Here is a 24,632-nt window from a genome sequence, read left to right on the forward strand (position 1 = left end):
AGACGGATCCGTCTCGTCGTATGCGTCTGGCGCGGCTTTCGTCGTGCCTGCGCGTCAAGTCATTCGACGCTTTCGTCTGTATAAAAAGACGACTACGACATCTACGGAAATAATGGCAATCAGCGAGGCCATTCAATATATTTCGCGACAGCCTCCTCAAATATGAACAGTTTTCAGTGACGGAAAATCGGCTCTGCAACTACTTATAGTGCTGTTGAAAGAAAGCGCTTACAGAGTGTTGGCTCTTCAAACTGCCGAGCTCTACACTTTAGCGCAACAAAACGGCCACCACATCCCATTTCAGTGGATTCGCGCTCACTGTGGTATACACGGCAACGAACTGGCCGATGCCGAAGTGATATCAGAAGCGAAGAACAAGAGTGACTGCTTTCAATTGCTTTTTAAAGAGAGGACGCCCACTGTCTCCTCTCCAGTGTCATCCGAAAATTGACAGCAAAGCACTGTGACAATCAGGATAATCGCCACAGACGGCTCCAGAGGTTGGACCCTACCATAAATTTTAGGCTACCACCGAAAATTCAACGCAGCTGTGCCAGTCTTCTGCACAGACTAAGGCTGGTGGTAGCGTTTACGCGCGGATACGTGCGCCTCATGCGACGCACCGAGTCTCTACACTGTGAGTTGTGCAATGTGACTGAGACTATAGGTCATGTGCTTTGTGCCAGCCCTAAGTACCTGGAAGAGCGTCAACAGTTGGACAACGACCTTACACGTCTCGAGAGACCCCGTTGTCGGAGGACGTTATTTTAGGCCCTTGGCCAGACGCTCAATCGAGTTTCAAGGCCATCCAGGCGTTCCTGAACTTTTTAAAAAATAGGGGCCTGGGATTGTAGGCCTTGAGCATGCCAAATTGCTTGCCATATGTTCTACATCTTCCTTCTATTCTCATCGTCACCCATCATGCGCCTCCTTCTCCCCTCTTTCTTTCCCTCTTCCCCTTCCTCCAACGCCGAGTAGCTAGCTGGCTAGAGGAATATACATCAGGCTGACCTCACTGCATTTCGTGTCATTAATACGTGGAAGTGGGTGGACATATTTGTGCGAGATCTCATTCAGATGTCAGTAATCGACGCAATCGCGCAAGTTCCCATCTTTCTTCTCAATTAGGACTACTGTATACATCCATGGACAAGACGAATGTTCGATGATGCCTTTAGTCAGCGTTTTGTCCACCTCATGCGGTATAAGTTGAGGTTCGGCATGTTAAACACGATACGTACGTCGGTGTATGGGATTCGTGTCTTCAATAAATATACGGTGAGTGACCACTGATGTCTGACCTAATGGACGGCCATCAAAATAAAAAAAACGTCGTGAGAAGCCTCCAAGCCGCGGTCTATCTCCGCAGCCTGCGTAGGAAGAAGACCAGGTGCGATCTTGTTTAGTTCGTCTGGTGCAGGGTTGCAGTGATCGAAACTGCCTGAGTGTGATGGTGGAACTTCCGCCATATTATACGGATATGTTGCAACCAACGATAGGCAAGATATCAGCCTGCGACATGCCTCTCGGGATAACTTGCGCGAAGTACCTAAAGTTGAGGAGAGGTTGCAGTTTGTTGAACTTCACTAGTGAGTAGGGTGTGCAGAAAGGCGACGCTGCTTTCGTGCAATACGTGAGCACTTGGACACACCACAAAGTCGTCGTCAAATACAGGCGGAAATGAAGTCACAGTAAGGTACTCCGTGGCTTGCGGGGGCGGCCGGATGTCCTCGAGACAACACAAGCCATATTGTGTATCTTGTGGAATGTGGCTGCTCTGGGGCAGTTGCGGTTAAATCGCACTGGACGTTCAGTCAGATAGGGCAGAATGAGACGATAACAAGTCTAATCCTATGATAATGCCGTCGGAGAACTGTTCCAAAACTGCAAACAAAATAGTGGTAAGGGGCCCTGCGATACTGACAAGAGCATGGCACATTCCGAGCACGGTGGTCATTCCTCCATAGGCGACACCGACGGTACGTGATGCGGCACGTGTAAGGACTTTGTTCAGGTGGCGGCGATATTGGGCACTCACCACAGTGGTCGCGAAAGGGACTGGTTATGCAGGAATGACGGTGAGAAGCTGTTCCATGTAGCTTTCGTGTCGGTGTTGGGCGGTTGCTGGTTCAATAAATGCTGGAAACAGCGTGGGCTCATTCCGGTATCCTAATCACCATAGGTCGGTCGTGGCAGTGAAGAAGCGATACGGTTGTGGCAATGGTGGGTAATGTGACCGATTCGACGGCAAGCAAAGCAGATTGGTCGATCTGCAGTTCGCCATTTGGCAGCATTTCGATAGCCTGGAGGGTGCCGCTTGCTAGGCGAAGTATAATATCCATTAGAGCGTCGTGAAGTTGTAATGGAGCAGATGGAATGAACTCCGAGACTTTCGAGTTCGTGGACTGTTTCTTGAACAAGTGGTCCCGCGGGTATGCTGTTGGGCACCAATGCGTGTACCAAGGGTGACAGGTGACAATGCTTCAATTTCACGTCATACAATTCGTGTCACGTCTTCTGAAGTCGATCTTCACACAATTCTGCTGCCCTAGCATGAGGAAGTCGCAGGTGTGTTGGGACAGCGGGCGGAACAACGTTGCATTGCGGCGGCTATTTAGCTACTCAAAACGTTGGCGCTCCTTGATAATATAGCTGACTGTCGCACAATTGTCGCAGTTTTCGCATTTGTCGCACTCAAGGACAATTCAAAGTTTCGTTTGGCCTTATCAGACATCATCACTCCCGGATACAATTAACCAATCAATTTTGCTGCAATTACTAAGCATTTTTTGCTGCTTTGTTTATTCACTTGTGTATGTCTTTTACCGACTGCCCTCGGTAATACTTCGGCTCCTGCTTTCACCTTGTTCTCGTTTCGCTCAGGCTCCTGCTTTCACCTTGTTCTCGTTTCAGTCAGTCTCCTGCTTTCACCTTGTTCTCGTTTTGCTCAGGCTCCTGCTTTCACCTTGTTCTTGTTTCGCTCAAGCTCCTGTTTTCACCTTGTTCTCGCTTGGCTCATCGTCTGGAATTTCCACCTCCCGCATTCCTCGTGTGTTCGATCTTGAGGGCACAATAAAATAAAAATAAAAATAAAAATTGTTACGCACTAACAATTTCAAAGCATCGTCAGCGATGCCCTTAAGAACATGGCTGACCTTGTCCGACTCGCACATGCCACTGTCAGTCTTGCGGCCAGAAGCAAGCACGTCCTAGATGTAAGTCTATGGATGGTTGTGCACAAGTCGCTAGGTCTTTCTTACCGGCGTTTTTCCGCCCAAATAGTCAGCGGCCAAACAAGTCCTTCAGCTTCTGTTCACAAGCTTCCCAGTCCATAAGCTAGTGTTCGTGGTTCTCAAACCACGCCCTCGCCGTGCCTTGCAAGTGGAGCACCAGATTGGCCAACATTACGGTTGCATCCCATCTGTTGTGGGTACTCACAGGCTCATACATGGCGATCCAAACTTCCCCGTGAACGTTGTCGTGCTGCAGAACATTCGTGGCTCTTTCGGATACGGCAGGACAATGGTTCGCCTTGTCTCCGCTGGCGCAGGCCCCGCTTTCTCCGTCATGAAGTTGATAATGTGGCGACATCCGCTGCGTACTTCTGTGGTCACTTGGAGATACCCAGCACCTCTACCAAAATGCCGCGCTGCAGAATTAGAGAAGCGTAGGTGTATGTCTAACTATATAAAAGTTGCAGCAACACTGCATGCAAAAGCTGTCTTCCCCAAGCAGCCGCACGCTCTTCTGGACAAATCGGCATGTTTGTTCACGGTCATACTATGGCTATACTCCACTGCCCATTGACATTAAACTTATTTTTGCAATTTCTGGGAGTACTTGAAGCCTGCTTCACCTGCGCCACGGGTCTGCGCGGGATCGGCCCACCCATTCCTGTGCACGCGTCGCCAAGCAAGGCGTAAGTTGGCCAGGGTACTCTTCCTGGGAGCGCGTGCGGGAGATCGAGCACAGGGGCTAGAGGTAAGCAGCTTCTATATAAAAAAACACAGTGAAGTTTCACTTCGAGAACGCGCTTCACGCGCAAGTGTACGGGTGCCATTCCTATATAATTCCGATAGCAATGTTATGCACACTCCAGGCCCATTTCTGGTGTCGTGCTTGCGACGACGTTACATATGAAGTCCAAGTGCGACAACATCGTTCCCGCGCACCGTATGCTATATGTGCATGGTAAAAGCTTGCAACAGTAAGCCGAATCGCGCTCAAAGCATGAAAGCGGGAAGGCTGCGCGAAAGAGTGGGGAAGGAGGCAGCTTGTACTCTGGTAGTAACTGCGCAGTTTGCACAGCGCCGCCCCCCGTCTCTTGAAAGCGATCTGCAGATGGCTCATACCTTTGGGCGTCCTGTGCTACCGCAGCTCAGCTTGCATTGAAGCTATAGACAGTTTGGGCCCTATAACGTAAAACTATCCCAATCTCTTTTTGTTCCAATGTGCTGACATCAAATTTACGTAACCACCGACAGAAGCATTTGGCGGCAACCCGCAACGTTGTATGAAAAGCCCAATGGAGTGCACTCCTCTTTTCTAGGTCATATTTTTGCTTTCAGAGCAAATCGCATTGCCTACGTTGGCCAGATTTCCTCCTCGAATAGGCTGACAAGAGGCAAAGAGCACGCTGAAGTGAAGAGGGATTCAGTGGGGCCGAGCCAGAACACTGGAAGTAGATAACTGGCAGAAGAGGGTGGTGTCCGAGTGTGTTATTGATCCACTTCCCTTTACTTAGCTTGCGGTGGATGGTCGAAAATCACGGCGGCGTGCAACGGAGCGTTAAAAATGCCCCCAGAACGGATCCTCAGCAACGAATTGTTGGCAAAGTGATGTCTCATACTTGACGAAAAGGCTTGATAACGTTATAGTGCCACGGAAAACAGTTTATTATACGCAAATAAATCCATGCTCCGTGGCCGCCACCAGTATCTAGTGCCAGAGAAATCGGTGGGCGGCCATCTTTTATTCCTTTCGGAACGGGGCAGTTTGCGCCTATTCCGAAAGAAATTCTGGTTTGTTCGGCATAATAGTGCGCCTTTAACGCGTACAGGTCACTTTGATGCTATGAGTTTTCGTGGTTTTGAGACGTCGCGTGATAGACCGGCAAGATGGGCACAGCCCAAGAATGTTTGCTCAACGTCAGAGTACTATGGCGAACGAAGCATCCAATGTGAAATAATTATTTGCCTTTCGTTTGGTCGAATCATGCATAATCAGTGTGCACACATCATATTGACATGTGTACTTTATCGGGCGACCACGTTTCACCGCCTAACAAATGTTATCGCACAGCGCAGGGCGCGCCAGCATGTATCAAAGGTTTCTGGAATGTTATCGATGGTTGCATCTGCTGTCTGTCACCCAATTCTGTGTAATCTGGGGTGCGATCGGATATCGTTGTTCGGCGCGTTCGTTCGGTTACCGGCGCGCGCGATTGGCCTACTCCTCGCCGACGTCGCCAGCCGCGGGGCGCGGCCACGTTTTTGGTGACGTCAAAATGACGACACGCTCCTGTCAATCATCTTGCCACCGACCACGTCGTCTGCTGGGCGCCGAACCCGACGGGAGTTGGGAAGGTTGAAGCGATCATCGCCCATTGCGAGATCGGCTTGGCATATCGCGTCTGGTGGATTGTATTGGATTCAAATGGCGGCTTCGGCAGCCTATTAGCACGTTCGGATGCAATCCATAGTTTAATTCCAGGAAAATGGCGCTGACGATGCTCGAGGAGGAAGGAGAGCGGGTGGCATTGCGAAACGCTTTTGAAGAAATGGCAGAAAGCAAATTCCGGCGTCGCTTTCGTTTCTTGAAACAAATTGCGCGTTGGTTGTGCAGCGAAATCGACCGCATCATCGGTGCCAGCGAGCCATTGGAATGTTGCTGCCTCTTGAAAAGTGCTCCACTGCTCCCGTCGTTCGTTTTTTCTTTCTCTGTTCTCGTAAAACCCCTCAATTTTTCAAAAGTAGTGCCATTCTTAGATCTTTCCGCCACCCCACTCACCCTGGCGCGTCCTCCTCCACGCCTCCTGTCGCCCCAGCCTCCTCCGCTCCCCCATTGGCCAATCTGTGGCACGTGGAAGCAGGCGCCGCGCTTTTGTATATTTTTTTCTTTCCAGCACGCGCCGGCCTCCATTGTTGGGCCTGCGCGACGAAAGTACGGCAGGCGGACTGACGGAGTAGGTTAGCGCAATAGAATGTGTAGGGCCGAGAACTTAATTGCGATGCCGTGCTGCTGCGCCTTTGGTTGCCGCAACAGACACAGCGAAGGCAAAATGCTTTTTCCTTTTGCCATCCGGCGGGCGCAACGCAAAAAGAAGTGTGGATTCACAGGATCGGGTGGGCTGACTTCGAGGAAGTGGTAAAGAACCCGCTGCTTTGTGAAGTAAGGGCCACGGCTACTCACAACCTCTTCTTTTGAGCCTAGTTCACGCCTTCCACTTCGAAAAAGTGTGTGTTCATGCTCTGCGTGGTTTTTAGCGCGTTGGTTGACTTTTTCTTGGAATGTGCTCTCCTTTTCATGTATTTTCGTCTTGCGGTGAAATGCACGCATCTGCAGCTGGCCTGTGACATAAAAGCGACTGTATTCAGGGTGTGTTTTGAGCTCCACCAGTAGTTAGCACATTCTCGACGCTTTTGCAAGGCTCACTATGACTTACGATGCAGTCTTTTATCTTCGAATGTACGCCCGCATGTATTGCTTTGGTTTGTGGTGATTAACGTTTTTAACGTTCCGAAGCGACTAAAGCTAGAATGGAGGTCGTAGTGGATGGCTCCGTATAACTTTATCTAGCTCGCGTGGAGATGTTTAACGTGCACTTTGATCATAGAGTCGTACGTGGGCCGGTAATTTCCTCGTTGGCGTTTCATAATACTCGCGCGGGCGCGCTAGCGCTGCTTTAGAAGTGGGCACCTCGGCGCGATTGTATTTATTCAATAAATTTTATTTACTAGTTGTAACAACTTGTCATTATTTCGTATTCTTGACGGCGCCTCCAGGGCAACAAAGCGGCAACGGGAACACCAAAGCTAGAACCAGAGCTGGATGGGGCTCGCCGAAGCCTGTGCATGCCAAGGGGTATAAGATCGCGGACAGCCAATTTTGTATGCGAACACTCCCTGCACCACCTGCTTTATTGCAATGTCACGTGCTCTTCAGACGCCTCCGTTAGCCATTACATGTGCCCTCCCGGAGCAGTACTTGTATATCGTCACGATTACCGAAGCACCCCGCAATGAAAAAAAACGGCCCTGTTGCCAGGCGTTGCTGACCGCACACAGCTTGAATCTCTCACGGGCCGGCCGAACAAAAGTATCCTGCAGGTACGTAAATGAACCTACGAAACCACGTACACATACTTTCACGCTGTCAACACCTGAAACTTTGGTAATTACGCGCGTGTTTGAGTACACCGCGTGCTTGCGTCGTGTTTCAGAAACACGAACTCTCGACGTCGCACGCTTTACGCCTTAAATACGCCTTCAATAATGGTCCTTTTCTCTATTTCTTCCGCAATTCCAACGCGAAATTCTAAATTCTAAAGGCCAGTTACCGACTGACGAAGAAAGATCTCGAGTGAAAAAACTGCTCTGCATGGCTCGAACGAACTTTTCTGCGGATTTTCGCCCGTAGCGAGTTAGCTGTCGTCTGCTACGGCAGGCCCACCACCGGCAGCGCCACCGTCGAGGCCACGCCGAGAGGAGGAGGAGGGAAGTGGTTGGCGCTACATTGGGAGATTGAGGGGTATTATGTTCTCGCTGTGCGCGACACCACCTAGGGACGACGCAGAGAAACTAATAGTTATACATTGTAGTATTCACACTTCCTACTATTTGAAAACGTATTTAGGCTTTAGAAGACAAATATAGATTTTTTAGATAAAGATTTCATTCATTGGAAGACGAGAAACATTTTGTTTTGTAGTATACTGTCTGCAAGCAGACGACAAACGCGGGAAGTAAACTTTTGGGGAGTTCACCACTTGCCGATTGGCTGCTCTCTCCGCCCCGTTCTCAGAAATTTTTCATACTGCCACTTTGTGACGTTGCAGCAACCACACAGAACGCGTATCGAAGAAAAATCTCCGATCGCGCCCCTGATTGCACGTATTTGCGATGCGAATAGTAGGGCACACCGACGTTGTCTCTATGGTACTTAAGCGGGCATTGTCTTTGTTCTCGCTTCAAAACAACCTGCTAGTAAAAAAAGAACTTGTCAACTCTCCGCGCCAATTACCTTCTTGTTGTTCCCTCAGCCGTGCGTACAGAACTACTGTGCGCCCTGCATGACGATCCGACCGCTGGACATTTCGAATTCTCCCGGACACTATCGAGGATACATGGAAGGTATTACTGGCCGCGCCGTTACGTCAAGGCATGCCGAGACTGTCAGCGACGCAAGACACCACCGACAAGGCAAGCGGGATTACTACAGCCAATCGAGCCGCCTTGCCGACCATTTCAGCAGAACGGAATGGACTAGTTCGGACCCTTTCCGACGTCAACAACCGGAAATAAGTGGATCGTCGTGGCGACGGACTACCTCACCCGCTTGGCTGAAACGAAAACTCTGCCGAAATGTAGCGCAACTGAAGTGGTAAAATTCTTTGTCAAAAGCATCCTGCTGCAACATGGCGCTCCAGAAGTCCTCATCACAGACAGAGGAACTGCCTTCACAGCGGAGCTCACCCAAGCCATCCTGCAGTACAGTAAGACAAGCCACAGGAAGACAACTGTATACCACCCACAGACGAGTCATATTGACATAATGGCACACATCATATTGACACATGTGCTGGTTTCTCTTTATCGGGCGACCGCGTTTCACATCCTAACAAATGTGATCGCACAATGCAGGACGCGCCTGCATGTATCAGATGTCTCTGGAATGTTATCGATGGTTCGATCCGCTGTCTGTCATCGAACCTTGTGTAATCTGATTGCACGTATGCACCAGAACTACTTGCTGGTCTAGTTGGTGCTTGCTAAAAGACATGTTTTTTTTGCCGCAAGTTAGAACACACACAAAAGGAAGACATGTGTCTTACTTTTGTGTGGGTTCTAACTTTCGGCAAAAACATGTCATTTAGCATGTATGCACGACACCAATAGTGTAGAACTTTGTGGAAGACACGCAGGTCCCAGCGATTAATCTGGAACGTTCGAGGACTGATGTATAAAAGCCGATGCGCTTGACTCACTAATCAGATTTTTGACGATCGCCAGGTGTGCTCGCCGCTTTCGTTGAGCTTTGCGTGTAGCCTGTTTTTGTAGACACAGGTTTACCCAATAAATTTAGTTTCGCCATATACAGTTTTGTTGCTGTGTCATCAACCGTCACTACCAGGTGACTATATCAGATAGGGCGCTTTCACTGTTTTCGTGACGTCGAGTGAAAGACAGGCGATGTGGGGGTGGCCTGAAAATTTTTTCACCAGTCATCTAGGGCTGATTGCAAATTGGAATAGAAAAATTTGGAATAGCTTTATGCTATAACGCCCCTAAGCCATTTCGCTCACTGCTGATGCAGGGCTTCCACATGCCAGCACCTCTTCAGTTCGTGCACGGTGTTTCGCGACTGCGTCGGGGTCGGTCGACGGGCTGTCGGCCTGCCGGTGCTTCTGTTCCTACGGTCCTTCTCGCATAGCGCTCGTTAACAGGATCACGGGAAGAACCCGGTACCTACATAGTGCGTAAACAACGCGTAGTAACTGCCAGAGGAAGTGAACCTAGCATTCTTCGCCTACACTCCTTCCAGGTGAAGCTTCGCCTCTTCTCTCCTTCCTCGCGTGATGTTCCGTATCTTGCAGCAGGGTTGCCGTTCCTATGCACGAAAATTCCCTATTTGCGACAATGTTCTCGGCATTATTCGAAAAAATTCCCGCACATCACCCTGTATATACAGATATAGTAACTGGATTAGCGCATTTATACAATGCAAAGGCAACTTCACTGTTAACATGCGTTGACTTGCCCAACAGTGTTTGTCGGTCGACCGGTCTACATATATATATATATATATATATATATATATATATATATATATATATATAAAGGTGTAATTCAAGGAAAAGTCCTGCAGGTCGGGTGCATGCGTAGTTGAAGAAACGCAGGCGCACACTTACAGAAACTGCATTTTTATTGTTTAGCTTAACATCTTAGCTTACCCCTAGCAAAGAATGCGCATGGAGAATAGCTAATACGCTTTCTCAAAGCAAAATTTCGAAATTAACTTCAGCTTAATTGAAAGAGGCTTCACATTTCCGTCTGCCATTACAATATTCGGCGATACCGTTTCAGCACATTTATTTTCCTAATACAATGTGTCTATTCGCTATATTACAAACAAAGTGTATCCGTTTGTAATACCTCTTTGTATACATTTTCTGTTGTCAGCTCTGCTTACATGCCATTCTTTCTCTTTGTGTATAACCAAATCACATGTTGAAGTTAAGATACTATGTTATTTCTAACTACGTTTCTTTTTTGTCAATGAACCTCGTAAAAGAGTTTTTGGGGCTCACACTAATTCAACTTTCACGTACTTGATCTCTAGTAGCCTCCGGCTAGGGTCTAGATAGGTGTGTATTTTTATGTGACGTCAAAAGAAAGAAAATTGAATTGCATTGGATACTACATCATGGCATCGTGAGCAAGTTCATGCACACAGAAACGGTATCGTCAACCCCCATCGCAGGAACTTGTCACGCCATCTCCGTGAACAAACTCACAGATCCAAGAAAGTTCACTGGTTTCTATTTCATTGGTTTAGCGGGGGCTTTGGTAAAACAACGTCGAGCAAAGCTTTTGGGGCAATGTGTGAATTGAACGGCGTAGCCCCCGTGACCCGAAAATACGACCATGCTTGCAAACGGGACCAAACAGCTCCAGTGTATACCAGAAAGCATAAATGTGGGTCGAAACGTCCTCATTCGAACGTCAGCACCCAAACGTTGTGGCAGATCACTCACACCCTACTGCTTTCTACTGCTGAATCATTCGCGCTTTCTCGTTCAAAGTACGAATGTGGCGAGACCTCCTTCTACATAATGCTTTCTAGAGATGGTCTCTGAGCTAGAAGGTAGCCTAGACCCTCTCCACGCTGGTGCACATACCTGAAAGCGCGACCATACTCGTTTTACAGAAGCAATATGCTGTTCAGCTATCATCCTGTATCAGAAACAAATAGTTGGTGTACATGTCTTCGAATTTTCTCCCATTGAAGTCATCACCTTCCTCAACAACTTCTTGCAGAAATCGCCAATGACTAGTAAAACTCATAGACTTCCGGATAGAACCACTCCGTGTATTCCTATTGATTGGACAATGTCATAGAAATACAGTACAGTTGGTAAGTTTATTGTACATGTCGCAATTGGCCGTATTCCAAAAGCTAGCACGAATTCGCTATACTGGACGTCGCTTATGTTCACTTTGTGTCGTGATGTATTGCACCTGTCGTATATCCTTCGCTATCATAAAAAACCGCAGTAAGGTTGCTACAAATTCATTAATAGCAATGTGTATGCCTGAACACTGCTTCCAATTTTTTGTGCCGTACACATACTAGGTAATACCGCACAGTTCCTTAATGCCTCATGCAAGTGCAGTTTATTTCGACAGAAATTGCCGTGTGGCACGTTGGACATTTCCATTTGCAACCATGGCCTTTGCGGGTCCGGAAAGTTTCCTAGCTGGTAATAAACAATAGCCATGACGTCACTGTACGAAAGTTGTTGGAAAGGCAGAGGGTGTGCTGATGCAACACAAAGTCAGTAATAACCGAGAACTGATTGCGAAATTGATGACGAAGATGGTGGCCAATTACTGCGCGATGGGACACAAACCGAGCTGTTGGTGCATAGGAGCTTTTGAATGTTCAGTGGCGCTTCTAACCTAGTCGAGCCTGTACTAGTGTTGCCCAACTGGCACTCTGTAAATTTTATAGCAGTGTGCCGCTCTAGTCATAAAAAGTGGGGCGGTAATCGAGAAGCCGGCCTGTTAGTAAAACAGACTGATGTTCTTCGTATTGGGCACGTTACTAGGCATCAGAGTTGCTCACAAGCATTTCGGTTACTCAAGCAGTGAGAGTTGTTGTGAAAGCAGTGAAAGTTGTAGTGAGCGTTGTCTCACTTGTCTGTCGTCTAGTGTAACTGCTGCCTAAGTTGCATTTTCGCTGTTTCCTTTTTCAGGTTTGCAACTTAGCAACGTCTTCAGCATGCGCATCGCAAGCACTTATCCTCAGTCAAGACATGAAAGCTGAACCTATCGCAGACACACTCAAAACGCTAGATATATTTACGCATTGTGTCTTGTCCATATTACTGGTAAGTTGTTGTACGCCCTACTTAATAACCTCTGAGAGGGTTGCGCATATTGATTGCTTCACATTGCACATCGCAACTTAGCCGAATTATTAAACTTTAATTGAATTATGGGCTGTAGATGCCAAGCGCTCAATCAGATTATGAGGCGCGCAGCAGGGGCGGATTCCGCTGTGTTCGTTACGTGTCCCTAAATTTAAGTGCACGAACATTTTTTTTTTCTTTATTTTGCCGCGTCGTAATGCGGCTGCTGCGCTCGTGATGCGACCAGAGGCCTAAAGAAATGTCATAACCGCAAAGCTACTGCGGCAGCCACAGAAGTGTTTATTTGGCGTGTGACAGCTGCCGTAGTGTCGCCTACAACCTACGTTGTGCTTTATAATAGCTCTGCTTCAGCATTTCTGCGCTTGACGAATTTACATGATGTTTATTTTCAAAAATAGCAGAAACGTACGGTACCGTACGTTTAACCTAAAGTTATCTTGTTTCTCTGCAAGTGCTATTGTGTAGCGTTTTCTTGCATTTTCACGCCACCATTTCCTTATCACCCTTTCTTTGCATGATAAATGCGGGAGAAGAGTGTCTAGGCTGTCATTCACTCGTTTTGCGGCTCTGTCGGTTCCACACATTATCTGTCTCCTCTCCCCCCTCCTCTTTGCAGTCTATACGGCTTCACTTTCGAGTTGTACGTGGGTAGAAAGGTAAGCGTTGCTATATCTGCAATGCTTTTACGTGGGGTCTCTGATAATTACAACTATCAAGAAACTAATGTGGTCACACCCGGGGAGCTAATGTGGCGACGCCAAATTGCCTAATGGGGCAACACCAAAGGTCCAAGAGAGTTTCGTGCTTAGGCTTTCCTCTCTGCCGTGGTCGTGTCAAGCATACACGCGCTCTGAAGAATACCCCGACACTGTGTGCCAGATAGCAGCATAAGTCGGAATGTTGAAGGAAGAGGCAATTATTATTCGCTTTAAGGCATTACCAAGTACAACTCATTAAAAGCAGTACAGTTAAAAACTTCAGAAGAAGGAGGCAAACTCTAAGATAGGCACGCATCGAAGAACAGAATCATCTAAGAGCGGAGCCCAAAGGCAGGCAATATTTTTGAAATATTTCTTTCGTGCTGGATCCTTCGTACAATTATCCAAACTTCAGAAAATTTCATAGCAGGAAAACATGTCAAAGCTCAAACAAGAATCGAAATTTCCGCGAAGGAACCAACTGCGAATCTTGCCTGATATTACAATTTCATCTTTACAGGATGCTAAATAGTTTCATATTTATTGCTATCGGTTGACGTCTATGGCAGCCGCCAAGTTTTAGAAACGTTGCCTCAAAATTTTGTCGCTGCTAGCCCATTAGAAATTCCCCGAGCGATGTTTCGTGCCTTCAAGGTTACTTCCATAAGTTCTAGTGGGTTACCAAAATTACTCTAACTGATACGCCTTATGTTTACTTGCGTGCAAAGCCTTCAAATTACGGATAGGTTAGAGCCAGCATCAACGATGGAAATTTTCTTTTCCGCCCGAGGGAATTGTAAACCGCTCGCACGTACGCGAAATACGGCGGTACCAACACGAAAAATCACTACTGCTTACTCTGCCATTTACCCCGTCCCTCTTTTGCATACCCAAGCGGACAGTTGAGGATCGATATTACCTGGCAGGTCTATGAGAGCTGACACTTTATAAATAGCATCAGTGGCTCTACGCATAAATTAGAACATTTATGGCTGTAGTACGTTTGGACAGTTCTTGTTCATATTTACTGCAATAGCACCGCATTCAGCTCTGTTTCTAAAAAGATTTAGGGTATTAAGGTGAAACTAAGACTTCGTCAGTCTTTTAAACATTTATCAGTTAGAAAGGCAACGATACAAGTTAGCGCCCATTGCCACCTGGACAATGGCTGAGAATCTAACCGAAACCCACAAGCACAATACATGGATGTTATACCGATTGCGTCAAATGAGCAAGCGTGGAATGTACGAACAATTCTCACCCATTTCCTTTAACGGAGCCTGGCTAGAATTAGTATCTTTAGACGAACACAACACTAATGACACTCACGAGCACACGCACTCTACAAAAGTTTTCTTTATACCTTCCTGGACTCGAAAATGCATTCAACTGACGATGAGCCGTTTACACGCTGGAACTAAATAAATCTGCAAAAGCTTTATATGTTCGTTTATCATTTCTCCTTGGCAGGGGGGCCCCTGGCGGCAGATAAGCACCTGACCAGATTGCAAATTATGATGCGTATCTCTAACGCAGTCAACTCTGCTTGTAGAAACCACGTTAAACTCCTGTGACGGGATTTTTCTTTCCTTCAGTGGCGTCTGTGACAACCTTCAGGGGAGGAAACACTAGATCTGAGAATGTCAGAGGATGTGAACTAAATTTGATTGTATGTCATGCAGTGTAATACTATGTTACTACCGGCACAACTGAGTCGAAAGGAAGCATTGGGATGTTTGCAACGACTGGTCACAGCTTGTTAGAGTTACCTGATTTAACCTTCAGAAGATCGTCCAGAATCACTATGCCGGCACTTTCGACAAACCAATCTCGCACACCAATCTATACCAAAAATAACCTGAAACTGAAATGAAATTTCGCAACACATGTTAAGGGTGTATATGTCAGAAACGGTGCTTGTCCTATAATTTATGATAGGCAGACTACTTCATTTTCACTACTTTTCAGTTTAACTTTCAGGCTGGATTCCATGCTCTAATGTGAATAATTAGGAATAGTTATTTACTAAACCCTCACCATTGATAACTTACACACCATGATTACACGATTTCGCATACATGTGACTTCCGCCACTTCCTGTTATGCAACTGCTAAGGTGCAACAGAACGGTAACAGACCATTCCTAAAGTATATGTTCGAATTTCATTAAAGTGGCATGCATGGGCCATGTCGAGTGTATACTCATTACACGCTATACCATAGCGTAATAAGGATACAGTATACATATAATGACTTCATTCGTAAACTACAGAACATTCCCAGAAGCTTCGTAATTTATCGAACCCTAGTATTTGTTAACGACTTTCGTCAAACAGTAATTTTCTAATCAGGTGCTCCTATTTTACAATTTGCAAGTTACTGTGGTCCAATGAATGTTTTGAGAGATTCAGTGAAGCAATGTATTGCTGCGCACCCTCTAATGACTTGCAAGGATCATTCCAATCAGACACACTGGCCTGCATTAAAAATAACTCCCGCACAATACTTTGCCTGGAGAAAGTTTGACATGTGCTGGAGTTGCATACCGATATAATGGGTGCGAACGTATGTGGTGCAGACTGACCGTTGATGAAAAATTCTTTATAGAATGGCATCTTGAAATCAAAAATGAAGGTTATTTTTAAGAGGAACTAAAGCTCTTGCCTGACTCCAATGCCGCCTATTCAGACACATGTAAAAATCCCAAACACGTTTATGCGATAATCACTGGCACGAACTTCACGAAGCTTGTTCTACTTCGGAGCGAAATCTAAATTTTATAAATTTTTCTGCCAAGAATTTTGATTTAATGCGTGAGTGTGTTAAAAAAGTTTGAAATATTGGTACGTTGGAAAACAATATAAGCAAGAAGTTTGAAAATGTGTACCTCTGCCAACCAGGTAATATTCACAGTTTGCTAAACTTCATATTTCAGAGCATCCAAAGCCGAGAAATTTGCTACATCATTTTACATCTGACGTCAATTTCTTAGATAACTTACAGTAGTTTTGATGTATTGACCACTATAGTAAAGGGCTAAGATGTTTGTCTTAGTCCTTTACTATAGTGGTCAAATTTAGAGCCATGTAAAATACCCGAATTTTGCCCGCTGTATATGTACTATTACATGTCATTTACAAAATCGTTGTACAAAAGCAGGCGCTCCCGCAGTGTTGGCGGCAATGCGAACACCTGACTAACAATGCGCCTGCAGGAGCCGCAGTACTGACAGTAACAGATGAGACCTCGCTGCGTCAACTGATAAGAGACATTGCGCGCGAGGAGATTGCGAAGCAAACTGCGACACCGAAGGAGTTTACTGTTGCTTCGGTCGCTGAAGTTGTTCACCAAGAAATTCGGCAAGCATTTGCATCTCCTGAGCCACTCCCTGAACCGCCTCCTCAGCCGCGCTTCGAGCCACGTGCACATAGCTAGGCAGACGCTGTCCCTCGCCCGCTTTCTACCGTGCAAGTGCGGCAGTACCACCATCGGCCACCTATTGCTGCCTAGATACACAGGGAGCATTTCAGGCGACCCCAGCTTCGCAGGACCGACGTATGGTGCACTGCTGATCACCGACCATTGTGTTTTCACTGTAGCGAACCTGGGAACATTTATCGTTTTTGCCCTCATCGCCAGGGTGGCATCCAGGAAGTGTCACCTGCCACTCTGCGACAGTCTCCAGAGAGACATGCATGCTTCTACGGCAGTGTCACTCGGGACAAGGCAGCTCAGGTAATCTTTGGTGGCGCTCGCCGTCTCCGTTACGTTATTCTTCGCCGAACCGTCGCAGTTTCGCCGACGGGGTAAAAAGCCGCTCTCCAAGCCCACGGTGGGAAAACTAAAATCAGCGACCTCCAAAGGGAAGCTTGCAAGCCGTCTAACCGCCGAAAATTCCCCATTATTACAGCGAAACGAGCAGCACAACCAGGAGAAACGGAACACCGACGAATTTGTGAGTGCCGACCTACTCTTAACGATTGATGGGCACGACGTGACAGCTTTAGTTGATACTGGCGCAGACTTTTCAATAATCAGTGAGCAGTGGGCAGAACGGCTTAGGAAAGTCAAAATGCAATGCACGGGCCCTTATATTTGAAATGCCGGGGACCAGATAATGATACCTACAGGAAAAGGTACCGCACGGCTCCAGATAGGAAATACAGCTTTTGTGGCCACTTTTATGATTGTAAAAGAGTGCTGCAGATCACTCATCCTTGGAATGGACTACTTCGGGGACTACGGCGCCCTGGTTAACATACGGGACGGTGAGATAACCTTGTCAACTGGTACAGACAAGAGCCATGATGAAGAGCGCCAACGTAAATCGTTACGGGTCGCCGACTACGGCGTCTGCATACCACCATTAGTATGCAGTCTTGTCTCTGTCAGTTACAGAAAACAGTTTAAGAAAGCCGGTGTAGCCTATCAACTAACTGCACTGCAGTTCCATCAAGGTATTGCCATCGCTCGGGGTATCGTCAGCCTAATCGGTGGTCGTACAGAGGTACTACTGCCAAATTTTACCACTGAATGCCAGAACATCAGTAAAGGCACAGCTGCGGCATACCTTGACAAAATTTACCACGTCCAACACTGCTTTGCTCTAAAAGAGGAATAAACCACCGATACGATGCCACCTGCACCCGTCGTCGACGTTGACCCTGATTTAGCGCCGCAACAGAAACAAAGTCTCAGGGAACTGCTTGACCATTTGAAGGACAGGTTCTCTACAACGTCCCGAGTGCGCAAAACGCCACTGACGACACACCACATCATTACGGAGGAAACAGCAATACCCATCCGACAGCATCCGTATCGCGTGGTTGAGAAAGAGCGTGAAGCAATACAGCAGCAAGTCAAGCAAATGCTAGATGATGATGTCATACAGCCATCAAAAAGCCCTTGGGCATCGCCCGTGGTACTCGTTAAGAAGGAGGATGTTATCATGCGGTATTGTATCGATTATCGCAAGCTCAATCGAGTTACGAAAAAAAGAAATTGGGTCCCTTTCCCCGCATCGACAATTCCCTCGACAGGCTACGGCATGCACGTTACTTCTTATTGATGGACTTAATGAGTGGACAATGGCAAATACAGGTCGATGAGCGGGATCGCGATCGCGAATTCAAAGTTCTCCTGTTTGGTTTGTGCTCCGCCCCAGCCACGCTCCAAAGGCTAATGGATACTGTTCTTTCAGACCTCAAGTGGAAGACTTGCTTAGTGTGCCTAGACGATGTGAATGTTTATTCTGCCACATTCGATGAACATATCAGACCACTACGGTCAGTTCTTCAATCCATACGGTTCGCTGGGCTTATCTTCAAACCTGAAAAGTGACACTTTGGGAATGAATAACTACAGATTCCGAGCCACGTTGTAAGTCACACAGGTGTCAGACCTGATCCGGTGAAAATTGCAGCCATCGCAAAGTTTTCAGGGCCTACGGGCAAGAAGGCAGTCAGCCGCTTCCTGGGCCTATACGCATATTACCGGTGATTTATTGCGGGTTTTGCACGCACCGCCTCACCTTCCTAGAGAAGACGTCACGTTTGTGTGGGGCGAGGAGCAGGAGGCGGCATTTAACGAGTTGCGGCACCGTCTACAAACTCAGCCTGTTCTCGCCAACTTTCATGTCGATGCACCGACAATGAGTCACACCGTCGCCAGCGACGTGTGTCTAGGCGCTGTCCTTGTTTAGCGGCAAGACGGCGCTGAACGAGCCATCACTTACGCGAGTAGAGCACTGTCACGTCCTGAGTCGAACTACACCACAGAGAAGGAACGCTTGGCTGTAGTATGGGCAGTTACCAAGTTTCGCCCGTACATATACGGCCGCCCATTTCAAGTTATAAGTGACCACCATTCTCTCTGTTGGTTGACCAACATGAAAGATCCCTCTGCACGTTTGGCACGCTGAAGCCTGCGGTTTCAAGAGTACGACATGACAGGGGTCTATAAACCGGGAAGACTGCACTTAGGCGCTGAATGCCTTTCCCGATCGCCGATCAAGTCGTCAGGCGGAGATCATGACGAATCCGAAGGCTTTTTAGGAGTTGTTGACGCGGCCACCATCTCTAAACAACAGCAAAAGGACCAGAAGCTCTCTTCACTAATTGATTTCTTAGAAGGCCGCACCACAAACAAGCCCGGATTGTTCTCAAGGGACCTGCCATCATTCTGGATACGCAACAGTGTTCTTTTTAGAAGGAACTTCTCTCCAACAGGGAAGAGATATCTGTGGTCGTCCCTAAAACTCTCCGTAGTGAAATCTTGCAGGCCTGTCACGATGAAGCTACCTCGGGCCACCTAGGCTACACAAGAACAAATCAAAGAGAACTATTACTGGCCACGGCTCGCAGCACAGCTGAAGCACCACGTTCGGACATGCCTTGACGGTCAGCGACGAAAAGTGCCACCTACGAAAACTGCCGGACTATTACATCCCGTTCCAGTGCCGGAAACGCCGTTTGCACAAATTGGGATGGACCTTTTCGGCCCATTCCAAATATCTGCTGCCGGAAATAATTGAATCATAGTTGCGACAGATTACCTCACACCTTATGCCAAAACCAAGGCACTTCCGAGCAGCATAGCAGCCGAAGCTGCACAGTTGTTCATCGAAAACGTCGTCCTGAGGCAGTCATCGTAACCGACATGGGAACCGCGTTCACGGTTGAACTTTTGCGAACTGTACTCACGCTCGTTGGCACGGCGCACATGACGACGGCCTATCACCCGCAAAGCAATGGACTTACTGAGCGCCTCAACAAGACTCTCGCAGGCATGCTGTGCATGTACGTCGATGTGAAACACAAGAAATGGAATCAAATATTGTCGCGTATACTCTGTTGAAGTATACACGCTGAATGAGGATCCAGGCGTTTGTACTTCACGAAACGTAACCGTTGACGCGCGATGCCGAGACGAACCTCGTTCTCTTCTTCTTTAGTCCCTTTGCTGTGCCACAGCATGTGGCACTACCCCCTCTTCAAAAAAATAATAATAAAAGATTGAAAACATACATAGGCTTGACATGAGAGCGCCGAGATGGCCTAGGACGAACACATACGCTATAGTCACAATCACTGTGGTGTACGATATAGTCACAAGGCACTGAGGGACGAGCAACAACAAAAACTAACCTAAGCGGCTGAAGACGTCGGATTTTAGGGGCTATGGTACGGTTTCAACCGCACAACATGCACAATCTCAGATTGCGGTTGTCGACGTCGGGGAGGCTGGCTTCCGTCAGGAAGGACTTCGTAATTCACGTCACTAATTCGCTGCAACACTTTGTAAGGTCCGAAGTAGCGACTCAAAAGCTTCTCGGATAGTGCTTTTCGGCACACGGGAGTCCAGACCAAAACTGGATCGCCAGGTTGGAACGAGACTTGTCGATGGCGGAGATTGTAACGTTGTGCATCGATGCTCTGTTGTTTCTTTATGTGCACTCGGGCAAGCTGACGGGCTTCTTCCGCTCGTTGCACGAAGAGTTCGGCATCTTGGGCGAGATCGAGGTGATCGATGTTGTCGCATGGCAGCATTGCTTCTAACATAGTCTGCACTTCACGGCCGTAAACGAGGTAAAACGGCGTGAATCGTGTTGTTTCTTGTGTAGCAGTATTTTAAGCAAACGTTACGTATGGGAGTATCTCGTCCCACGTCTTGTGCTGTACGTCTACGTACATAGACACCATGTCAGTCATCGTTTTGTTCAGTCGTTCGGTCAAGCCGTTTGTCTGCGCACGATAGGCAGTTGTCCGTCGATGGGTTGTGCAGCTGAGTTTGAAAACGTCTTCAATGACCTGCGCTGTAAAGGCTTTAAAGTTGTCGTAGCGGCTTGCGCCGATTGCAGCGCGACTGGCGACGCAACATAAGTAGGTGCGAAAGCTTGGGCGGGGCTCAGTAATCTTTCTGCGTAAGTCTTGCGCCGGGAATCACTTGGCAGAGGTGGCGCTTCACTGCTGGAAAGAGATGCCTGCAGTGCCTGCTGTACTTCGTTACGTACGAAGCAGGCGAGGGAGCTGACTGGCGGCGGCGACGTACCGTGGTGCTTGTGCAGCTCGTCGCAAACCACTGAGCGAATCATCTCGCAAAGCAAGGCGATGTCGCACCCGAAGCCTACCGGAGTATCCGGAGTGCAGGCGGAATTTACTTGTCGGTTGTACGTGTTCGACCGTTGCTGAAGCGTCTTCTCCATTGCAGTGGCTTCGGTGAGGAACTCCGCGACAGACTTGGGCGTATTTCGAACAAGACCGCCAAAGAGCTGTTCCTTTACGCCTCTCATCAGACGGCGCACCTTCTTCTCTTCCGACATGCTCGGATCGGCACGCTGAAACAGACGCGTCATGTCCTCCACGTACATCGTGACGCTCTCGTTAGGCTTTTGGACGCGTGACTGAAGGGCTCGCGCTGTTTTTTCCCAGCGATCGGGGCTGGAGTAAGTCTCCAGTAGCTTGCGCTGGTATTCAGGCCAGGATGACAGGGCACTCTCGCGGTTCACAAACCACGTGCGAGCACCATCCTGGAGGCTGAAGTAGACGTTCCTGAGTTTAGCGTTGTTGTCCCACTTGTTAAACGCAGCCACGCGCTCGAACTCCGCCAGCCAGTCTTCCACGTCTTCAAATGTGTCGCCATGAAACGCCGTCGGCACTTGGGGGTTCAGCAGCGTTAGGTAAGTCGGTGTCACCCTTTCCGTAGAAGTCGCAGTGGTCGTAGTCATCACTTTTTCCTGGAGGTTTCCAAATTCGGGGGCGAGGCCTCGTATTCGCCGGCTTGTGCGGTGAACTGGAGTCAACTCCAATTGTGCGAGGTTCTTGCTGCCCAGTGGGGTCTCCTGCGTAAGTTGGGTGTACCCAGCAAGCTCCACCAAATTGTCGCGTATACTCTGTTGAAGTACACACGCTGAATGAGGATCCAGGCGTTTGTACTTCACGAAACGTAACCGTTGACGCGCGATGCCGAGACGAACCTCGTTCTCTTCTTCTTTAGTCCCTTTGCTGTGCCACAGCATGTGGCAATATTACCCTACGTAATATTTGCTTATAATGCAGCTCGGCAAGAAACAAGAATGACGCCCTTATGTCTCCTCTACGGTCGAGAAGTGACTACAATGCTGGATGCTATACTTCCTCATGATTCCAACGATTCCGCTACTGACGCTGCAGATTTTACAGAGCGCGCCGAAGAAGCAAGACAGCTTGCTCGCGTTCGCATAACAAGCCAGCAAGACTGTGATGCCCCACGTTACAATTGACATCATCGATGCGTCGTCTACAAGCCCGGCCATAGAGTCTGGGTTTAGGCTGCAGTACGCCTCCGAGGCTTCGCGGAGAAACTTCTACGCCGATATTTCGGACCACAAAAGGTTCTACGATGCCTTAGCGACGTCAACTATGAAGTCTTTCCTGACAGCCCATCCTGCTGGAGGCGCAGTCATGACTTGCCTGAGACTGTGCACGTGGCGCGCATGAAACCTTATTTTTCTGAATGACATGGACACTCTCCGGTTTGTTGGACACCGGGTACTACCCGCCGAGCATCGGGACGATGCTCCTTCTGGAGGGGGGGCAAATGCCACGACGCCATCTGTACCCAGCCACGCTGACGACGAGGACGACGATTTCGAGTGTGCAAGCGGGGTGCTAGAGAAGAATAAGCATGAACTCAACGCTTGTTCTTGTTGTGTCTATTAAATACCGCTCTCCGCTCTTGTCTCAAGCGAGCCGTGACAATATCTTTGTCTGTTCCTTTGTCAAATGCAAAAACTTGCGTGTAATATTACAGTCTGTTTTAACAGAGGATATACGAGGCAGCGTGCAAATTACTGATAGTGCTGTGCTTCACAACACTATGTACATACTGGTATTTTGCTTCTTAGCATTTCATGAAAGACCTTGTACACGCTTAAGCGGAGTATTTAAAGTAAGCAATGTTTATTCTTTTCTGCCCAAGTCATTCTCAAATAAAAGTTGTTCTAGTTATTCAATTCACTATTCGGAACAATGCTTGCGAACTTTAAGAAAATGTAGATTTATTTGGAGTGCCCAATAAAATTCTTCATACCAAGTTCTACCTTTTTACAATTTGGCATGTATTCCCCTATATTGCCAGTATTCCAATTTCCCGCAAGATATTTCAGGAAACAATTAAACATGGCACTCTCGTTTTCTTCCCGGCATAGCTAGGTCATACTATGTGCCACTAAATCGGAAAGCTAAACGTCATCTTTTTTTTTTCAAGATTGCCATCTGGAGGTGATAACTTTTTTATCGGAAAATTGGTAAGCGTCCTTAAAAAAAGTGGCAGGTTCACCCGGAAAGCGACGCATTGATTGAGATAAAAATTAGTTCACAGCCATATGAAGTAAGGATAGTAGTTTTATGGGCCGTATACACTTCGAAAAATTCGCTAGCTGAATTACCTCCCATATGTTGCCAACCCGCACAAGCAAACATGAACACAGCACACTCGATGGACGCGTACAGTCGCTGTCAAAACTCTGGTGCGTGCAACGCGGCAGCAGCAGCGAGCGAAGTGACCTTCGTGCTGTCTACCGCTTCAGCGCAGGAGCAGTGAGCACAAAGCAGTCACAAAAGTATGAGCCGTCTCCATTTCATTTTCAAGATACGGTTAGCGCGGCCGTACAATGTACTTGTTGGCGGATCGAAAGCCGGCCCCATCCCTCCCGAGCTGCCTCTCCGCTTGCCCTCGAGATTGAGCCGCAATCATCAGTTCCGCTTGCGACCGGCCGTGAAATGCGCAGTTGTTGCCAGAGCACAATTCCGCCCCCCTCTCTTTCCCCCGCATTCACCCACGCCCTTTGCGCAACGAACAACGGAGCGTTCGCTCTCCGCTTTCTTCCTTCGTTAGTGCCAGATTGAGCCGCAAGCGTCGGCTGTCCTCGCTTGTTTTCACTCGCACATACAGCATACGACGCGCGGCGACGGTGTTATCGCCCTCGGACTTTATACGAAATATCACGGCGGCGGCAAAAGTGCGGTTAGTGTGTTCATACAATTGATATCGCAACAAAATAATCTCCTTTGATTTATTTATTTTTTTCATTTCAGATTATAACGCCCTTTTCATCAGTGTTCATCAGGTGGAGACAGGCAACTGCATCATACCTTATCTGGGGAGCCCATAGCATTCAACTTGCTTCCGCAGTCACCGATATCCTGCTGACAACATGCCTAGTTGTGAGTTTGCGAGAACCTTCACTGCACACAAACGCTATTTTTATTCTGCCTGGCATTGCACACAACTTACTCGGATAGGTTTTGATGGTGTGATGATACGATGAAGTTTTCAGTTAGAAGCTGGGTGTTTGCAGAACATTCAGCCAGCTGGTAATCTTGCAATGAACCTACACAAATAATAATGATAACTGTCTTTATTTTGGGATACAAATGGTATTGTTACTGCTTCGGAACAAAGACCTCTGGCCAGTGGAGTACCACTGGTTGTTCAACATGGTGTACAAACTCTCCTTTTTCGCAAACTTGTGTGCGTGTTCTGTTATTGAGCAGAGAGTACACACTATGTCGAGTAATGCA

General features: G+C 47.7%; 1 long non-coding RNA gene across 2 annotated transcripts in view; it reads left to right on the top strand.

Annotated features, from left to right (window-relative positions):
* Positions 1-24,323, top strand: part of LOC129385891 (uncharacterized) — an 81,258-nt gene extending 56,935 nt beyond the window's left edge. For both annotated transcript variants that reach the window (XR_011895383.1, XR_011895382.1), the window contains 2 exons: positions 12,197-12,331; positions 24,147-24,323. This is a non-coding gene — a long non-coding RNA (uncharacterized lncRNA). The remainder of the gene's footprint in view (positions 1-12,196; positions 12,332-24,146) is intronic.
* The last annotated feature ends 309 nt before the right edge of the window (positions 24,324-24,632 follow it).

Source organism: Dermacentor andersoni, chromosome 7 (genome assembly GCF_023375885.2).
Source record: "Dermacentor andersoni chromosome 7, qqDerAnde1_hic_scaffold, whole genome shotgun sequence".
Classification (NCBI taxonomy): Eukaryota; Metazoa; Arthropoda; class Arachnida; order Ixodida; family Ixodidae; genus Dermacentor; species Dermacentor andersoni.